Source organism: Uranotaenia lowii, chromosome 2 (assembly GCF_029784155.1).
Source record: "Uranotaenia lowii strain MFRU-FL chromosome 2, ASM2978415v1, whole genome shotgun sequence".
Taxonomy (NCBI): Eukaryota; Metazoa; Arthropoda; class Insecta; order Diptera; family Culicidae; genus Uranotaenia; species Uranotaenia lowii.
In genome coordinates, this window is record NC_073692.1 from 356,437,898 (window position 1) to 356,444,506 (window position 6,609).

Sequence of the window (6,609 nt, forward strand, 5' to 3'; positions counted from 1 at the left end):
CAACGGCAAGACTTAAAGCAGAGATTGTAAGTTCAAGTCCTGCCGGTGAGCCGTTGTATCTTTTTCGAAAAACTCATGATATTATCGGCTTATTTTCTTTCGGTTTTTGATACCTCATGTTTCTCTAATTCTTTCCATCACCTTCGAAAGTCAAAAATCAGTTGATGTGTTGGTATCGCTAAATATTAGTTTAACTTCGATTTCAACTTGCAACCACTCAACTGGAAGACTGACTTGTAGGTGACGAAAATTAGTGTCGCGAGTTCGCTAGTACAAGCTACTAGTGTTCGTATCGGTAGAAATTAGTTTAGAACCAATTTGCGACCAGTCAAGTGAAAGAGATTGACTTGGAGATGACGAAAATTAGTGTCGCAAGTTCGCTAGTACAAGCTACTAGTGTTAGTACCACTAGATATTAGTTTAGCTCCGATTTCAGTTTTAGATCAGTCAAGTGTAAAGGTTTGGCTTGTAGGTGACAAAAATTAGTGTCATGAGTTCGCTAGTACAAGCTTCTAGTGTAAGTACCGCTAGATATTAGTTTAGCTCCGAGTTCAACTTGCGACCAGTCAAGTGAAATGGTTTGACTTGTAGGTGACGAAAATTAGTGTCATGAGTTCACTAGTACAAGCTACTAGTGTTAGTACCGCCAGATATAAGCTTTGCTCTGATTTTAACTTGCGACTCGTCTAATGAAATAATTGGACTTGTAGGTAACGAAAACTAGTTTCGCGAGTTCACTAGTACGAGCTATTAGTGTTAGAATCGCTAGATATTAGTTTAGCTCCGAATTCAACTTGCGACCAGTCAAATGAAAGAGTTTGACTTGTAGGTGACGAAAATTAGAGACACGAGTTCGCTAGTAAAAGCCTCTAGTGTAAGTACCCCTAGATATTAGTTTTGCTCCGATTTTAACTTGCGATTAGTCAAGTGAAAGGGTTTGACTTTTAGGTGACGAAAATTAGTGTCGCGAGTTCTCTAGTACAAGCTATTAGTGTCAATATCGGTAGAAATTATGATTGACTTATAGATGACGAAAATAAGTGTCGTGAGTTCCCTAGTGCCAGTTATTAGTGTAATTATCGGTAGAAATAAGTTTAGCTCCGATTTCAACTTGCTACTAGTCGAACGAAAGGGTTTGACTTGTAGGGGACGAAAATTAGTGTGGCGGGGATTTCTGAAATTCGAAGAAAGTGACAACATGACACACTCTATTCCTGTATGTGTGTCCCTATTTGAAAGTTTTTATTTTTGGTCGACTCCACCTTAAACAATAACAAAACTAAATATTAAATAGAAAACTCAAAATTTAAGAAACTTTTTCACGTCATATCTAATATCGGCTTTTTCTAATGGTTCAGAGGATATCGAACTGCAAACCAGAGGCAAACTTATGTTTGAATTTGTATTGCCTTAAAGTTAAGTAAGTTAAAGTAAATCTAGTTTTTAAAGTTTAACCAATTGTTTTCAAGTATGTTTTTCAAATGGCTTTTGATATAGCTCAGTTAGCAAATCAGTTGCCTCCTGAGCCGATGTCGGCGAGTTCGAGCCCGAGAGTAAACATCGAACACAGTTATACTAAATAAGTTTTTCTAAGACTGTCCGCCAATTTCAACGTTGATATAAAGTCGCGAATGCTACATAGATAGTAAATAAATGTGCCATGAGATAGCCAAGGTATCGAGCGGCTGGTTACGATGGTGTCGGTAGTCTGGATTTTTTTAAAAAATAAGTTACAAGAGTTCAACAGTTTAAACTTTTTGACCGTTTTTTGCGTCTAAGATGGTAAAGAAGTAAAAACTTCTTATCAATACGTAGGAATGAGAAAGAACATGCGACAATTATGCTTACAAGGAGATTATAGATCTCTGAAAATACTAAGAACACATTTTCATTTTGGCTTTGATCAAAATGATAAAAGCTCCATCCTTACTAACTTCTAAGTTAAATGTTAAGTTTATAGATACACCTGGCACATTTTAATTTTGTTAAAGTTAAAGACTTTATGATCCAAGTCCAAAATTAAAATTGATTAAATTAAGTTGTTCCAACATGTTTCGACTTCTACTGGCATATAGATTTTAACGTATGTAGCAAATTAGTTGAACTATAGCTACAAATTAAAATATTCTAACTGCACCGCGGCACCATGATTTTTATCTCTAACAGCATATAATTAGGACCATATTGTTCACGCTCGCGGCTGAACCGACCCACCTTCAAGGTGATTCTTCGATTTAGAACGTCCAGCCGAGGGACCTGCCAGCCGTTTCGATATTTGATCGCTCAAATTATAGATTATGAAATAATTACAATAATAGTGGTATATTTTTTTCTGCTCTTATATCCACCAATCATTTTCGCAGCGAGATCTCTCCTTGGACTACCTGTTCCTGGGATGTTAGGCGCTTCATACCAACTCTTCATCAACATCACCAGCATCTTCGTCATTTTGATAATCATCATCGCCGGCTCTCGTCTCGTCACGTCGATGTTAGTTACTCTATACCAGAACGAAAAACTCCCCATAAGAGCCAGCCATTTTTATGCCACTTTTCTAATCGAGCTCGGTCTCAATCGTCGTGACGGGCTCTCAAGAAAGATCAACAGCGATGAATCTGAAGTTTGATTTTGTTGCTTTATTCTTCTTCGTTACAAAATGGGTATTTTTTCTGCAGTCAAAATAACAAGTGACAAGAACCTTTGGAATTTCTGGTATGAAAAATTTCAAACAATTTTAACCTGAATTTTTATGTATTCCATGAGCATATTGCTAAATTAAATCTACTTATTCAGATACTAAACTTTTTTGAAATTTGTTTCATATTGTTTTAATCAAAAATATCCCACTGTTCCCGTATCGATCGAATGGTTCGATTCCAAGCGAAGAAGCTCCGTTTGATCTCTCCAGGGATAAGCCACCGTGCAGTCAGTCGTCGTCCGTTGAGTCGTTTCCGATATGTAATGAATATGGATGGGCCCATCGAAGAAAGATTGCTGAATCAAACGGAATGAAAGAAAGAATCGAGAGAAAAAAAAGGATCGCGGATCGTATCTCGGGTTGGCTGGTTGAAGAACATGTGGCAGACGTGTTCTGTGTTGTTGCTGTTGATGTTGCTCAATCGACGAAGACGACGACGTTTTGACCAGGTATCCCAGCTAACCACCTTTCGATCGATCTCTCTTGGAATCAGAAGTGGAAAAAAAAGAGTCGTCGAGAACCCATCACACCAAGCACAGGACAGGATAGGATTGAAATGCCCGGTCCCGGTGAATGCGCGACGAACCCGATTCGAATCAATTCCATCCAAGTCTCATCAGCCTGGCTGGGCCTCGGTGTTAGACCGGCTTGTATCCTGATTTGTGTTTTTTTAAACGGTTCTGAGCTTCTTTTAGACTGATAACCAATTATCGTATTTTTAAATAAAATTATTGAAATTAAATTCAAAAAACAAAAATGACACAAATGTCAAAAACATGACTTTAGAATTGTTCATGTTATTTCTGTGATGTGTCACTTTGTCACATGTCGTTTTGAGCTATTGCGCAATGGGAAAAAAGTGTATAAACCGCGAAGAATTTCAATATCTTCCCTACTGCATGAGCCAAATCTTGGGAAATATAACTGCCTTTAGTAAAAATGTCCGGAAAATCGATCGGACATAGTTTCAGATGCCGCACGAGCTAATGAACGGAGATATAGTTCCTTTTTAACCCCAAATTGCCCTATATGTTGCAAACTATCCAGAATAACACTTATTTGGACTAGAAAATTTCGAACAAAAACAGACCTATCTTGTTTGATTTTTTCCGAGGAATCAAATGAACGTTGTTTAAGCCACCGCAGGCATCGGACAATGGAGTCATATCTGTTTTAACCATAATTTACCTAATGTTTTTGTACCTATTGCAGAAAAGCACGTTCGGGCTTGATAAAGTTTGTGATTTCAGGATTTCAGGACAAAAAGCTGAGACAAAAGTTCACCCAGACAGAACCAAAATCGATGGACATTAGACTGCCTCAAATGACCCGAAATTTTAAAAAGTTATGCGCTGCAGGCTTAAATTGATCCTAAGCCTAGTACAAGGTCTCATGCAAAATTTGGGCCAGATTGGATCACGGAAAGGGGTCGCTCAACGAGCCTAAAGTTTGTATGGGATTTTGAGACATTTTGTTCATGAGGAACATTAAAATCCAGTTTTTCATAAATTACGTTGGTCCTCTTTGGCTGATTTCTTTTGAAAAAGGGTTTTCTTAAAGCCTAAACTATGACGAATATTTCATCCGAAGACTGCTTTTTGATTTGAGTTGAGATAGAAAAATTATTTGGCTTAAAAAAATAGTTATCTTTTTTAAGGGTGATATTCATTACTATTATATGAGAGACACTGCTTCGAACATTTTGACGCTGCATTAACAGTTATGAATATCACCCTTTAAAAAGATAACTATTTTTTGAAGCTTGATTACACTGAACCCAAAATCACACTTAAAATACACTTGACGTTTCACTTAAAAGTGGGAGTTCAGTGAATTTCTTCATTTCAAGTGGCTCATGTAGATTTCACTTACCCGTCATTTATGTTTCAAGTGACCGAATCAATGCTCACTAACTCATCACATAAGTTTTAAGTGACTGTCACTTAAAATTCCTCTGAAAATCCACTTACTTCGCCGCTCACTTCAATTTCATTACATTCTCACTTAAAATTCACTTGACCCGTCACTTAATTGTCAAATTCACTTGACCGGTCACTTAAAATTGAAATGAATGTACAGGTAGCGAATGACAGCCATGTTGTGAAAGATTGTTTTTATTATGGAAACATAACAGAATTGTGTATGAGCTGGTAGGTGCAGAAAAAGAGTCATTTATATGTTTCATAACAATTATATACTTCCAGAGCCCGAGAAAAATATCCTGTGAGGCGGATAATACGTCGTAGTGCAACTATTCATCCGAATGAGGGGCCAAAATATGAATCGGCAGAAGTTGTAACTTCTACAGAGCAACTATGAATAAATTGGCCATGGTGGGAAATCTTTGTTGGATGTAAGTTGTGATAAATAATCAAAATATTTCAATTTAATGTTTATTTTTCTTTCTGTCCTTCAAAACAGGTTTCGGAAATGCTTCCCGATGGTATTTTTATTCTGAAATTTTCAAGAACAGTGCAAATAAAAGTAAGTAGGTACATATCATGAAAATTAAACCTCGAAACATTATTATTTTTTTTTTTTTATTTTCAGAAAATATCAGGCTAAATTTTGGGAAAAAATCGAAAAAGTAGATGAGTATTTCAAGCCAAAACTTTAATTTGAACCCATCAATAAATTTGTGAAAAAACAATGTATTTTATCGAATTCGCAAATAAAAAAATAATTGTTTTGATTAAACGAAGTTTATTGATAAGTTAATTTCCGAAATTTCATCTTAAAATCACTATTACTCAAAATTTAATAGACCTGAGCATACATTTCATATTCACTTCAGGCTCACTTAGAATTCACTTCGTCACTCACTTGAAATTCACTTGACCAGTCACTTAAGTGAATATCACTTGACGGTCACTTAAAATTCACATGAATTCACAAATGGCGCAAATTCACTCCAGAGGTCACTTACATTTTAAGTGAAAATTATTTTCGGTGTACTTTTTTATCTTGACTCGAATCGAAATGCAGTCTTCGGATGAAATATTCGTCATAGTTTAAACTTGAAGAAAAATCAAAAGAAATCGTCCGGAGGGGATCAACTTTATTCATGAAAAACTGGATTTTCATGTTCCTCATGAACAAAATGTCTCAAAATCCCATACAAACTTTAGGCTCGTTGAGCGACCCCTTCCCGTGATCCGATCTGGCCCAAATTTGGCATGAGACGCTGCACTAGGCCTAGGATCAATTTCTGCCTGCAGCACATAACATTTCATAAGCTTGAAATTTCTCAAACAAATTTGGGGCAGTCTAATGGACATCTTTAAGCTGTGGACTAACTAGAAGACATTTCTGATTGCTCGATGAAGTTACCGACAAAAAATGTAAATTGTGAAAATGTGACTTAATAATTGCTTTAATTGTAAAAATTAAATTAAATAATATGCTTAATCCGAAAAAAACTGTTAAGCAGAATTAAATATATGGTGGGAATCTATAATATCTATTCTTGATCTCTTAAAATCAAACATAAAAATATAATTGAATATATTATCTTTACAGTTTAATCAATTAAACCAGTATAGTTAAATTTACTATATTTATTGTTGAATGCACAACATCAATCGCACGATTATAGTTGAATCTTTTATATTTATAGTTGAATGCCTAAAATCAATCATAAAACTATAATTGAATCTACTATATGTATTGTTGAACACAACATATCCATCAGATAATCAATTCTTTTAATAGTTGAAATATTTAGATTTATAGTTGGTCGAAAATCATTCAGAAATAAAGTTGAATATAGGCGGAATATTGTTAGAAAAACTTTTCTTTTTTCTCCGTGATGGCCGCTTTACCCTCAATTCCCCTACAGTTATTAAAGTTATTCCAGAGAAAGGCATGTCCGGACTTGAAAATTTAAAACCAAATGAGACTTATCTCGTGTG

General features: G+C 35.6%; 1 long non-coding RNA gene across 1 annotated transcript; it reads left to right on the forward strand.

Moving 5' to 3' along the window:
- The first annotated feature begins 4,674 nt into the window (after positions 1 to 4,674).
- On the forward strand, positions 4,675 to 5,186 carry LOC129746866 (uncharacterized). The gene is made up of 3 exons (XR_008737389.1): positions 4,675 to 4,848; positions 4,903 to 5,051; positions 5,120 to 5,186. It is a non-coding gene; the product is annotated as an uncharacterized LOC129746866 (long non-coding RNA).
- The last annotated feature ends 1,423 nt before the right edge of the window (positions 5,187 to 6,609 follow it).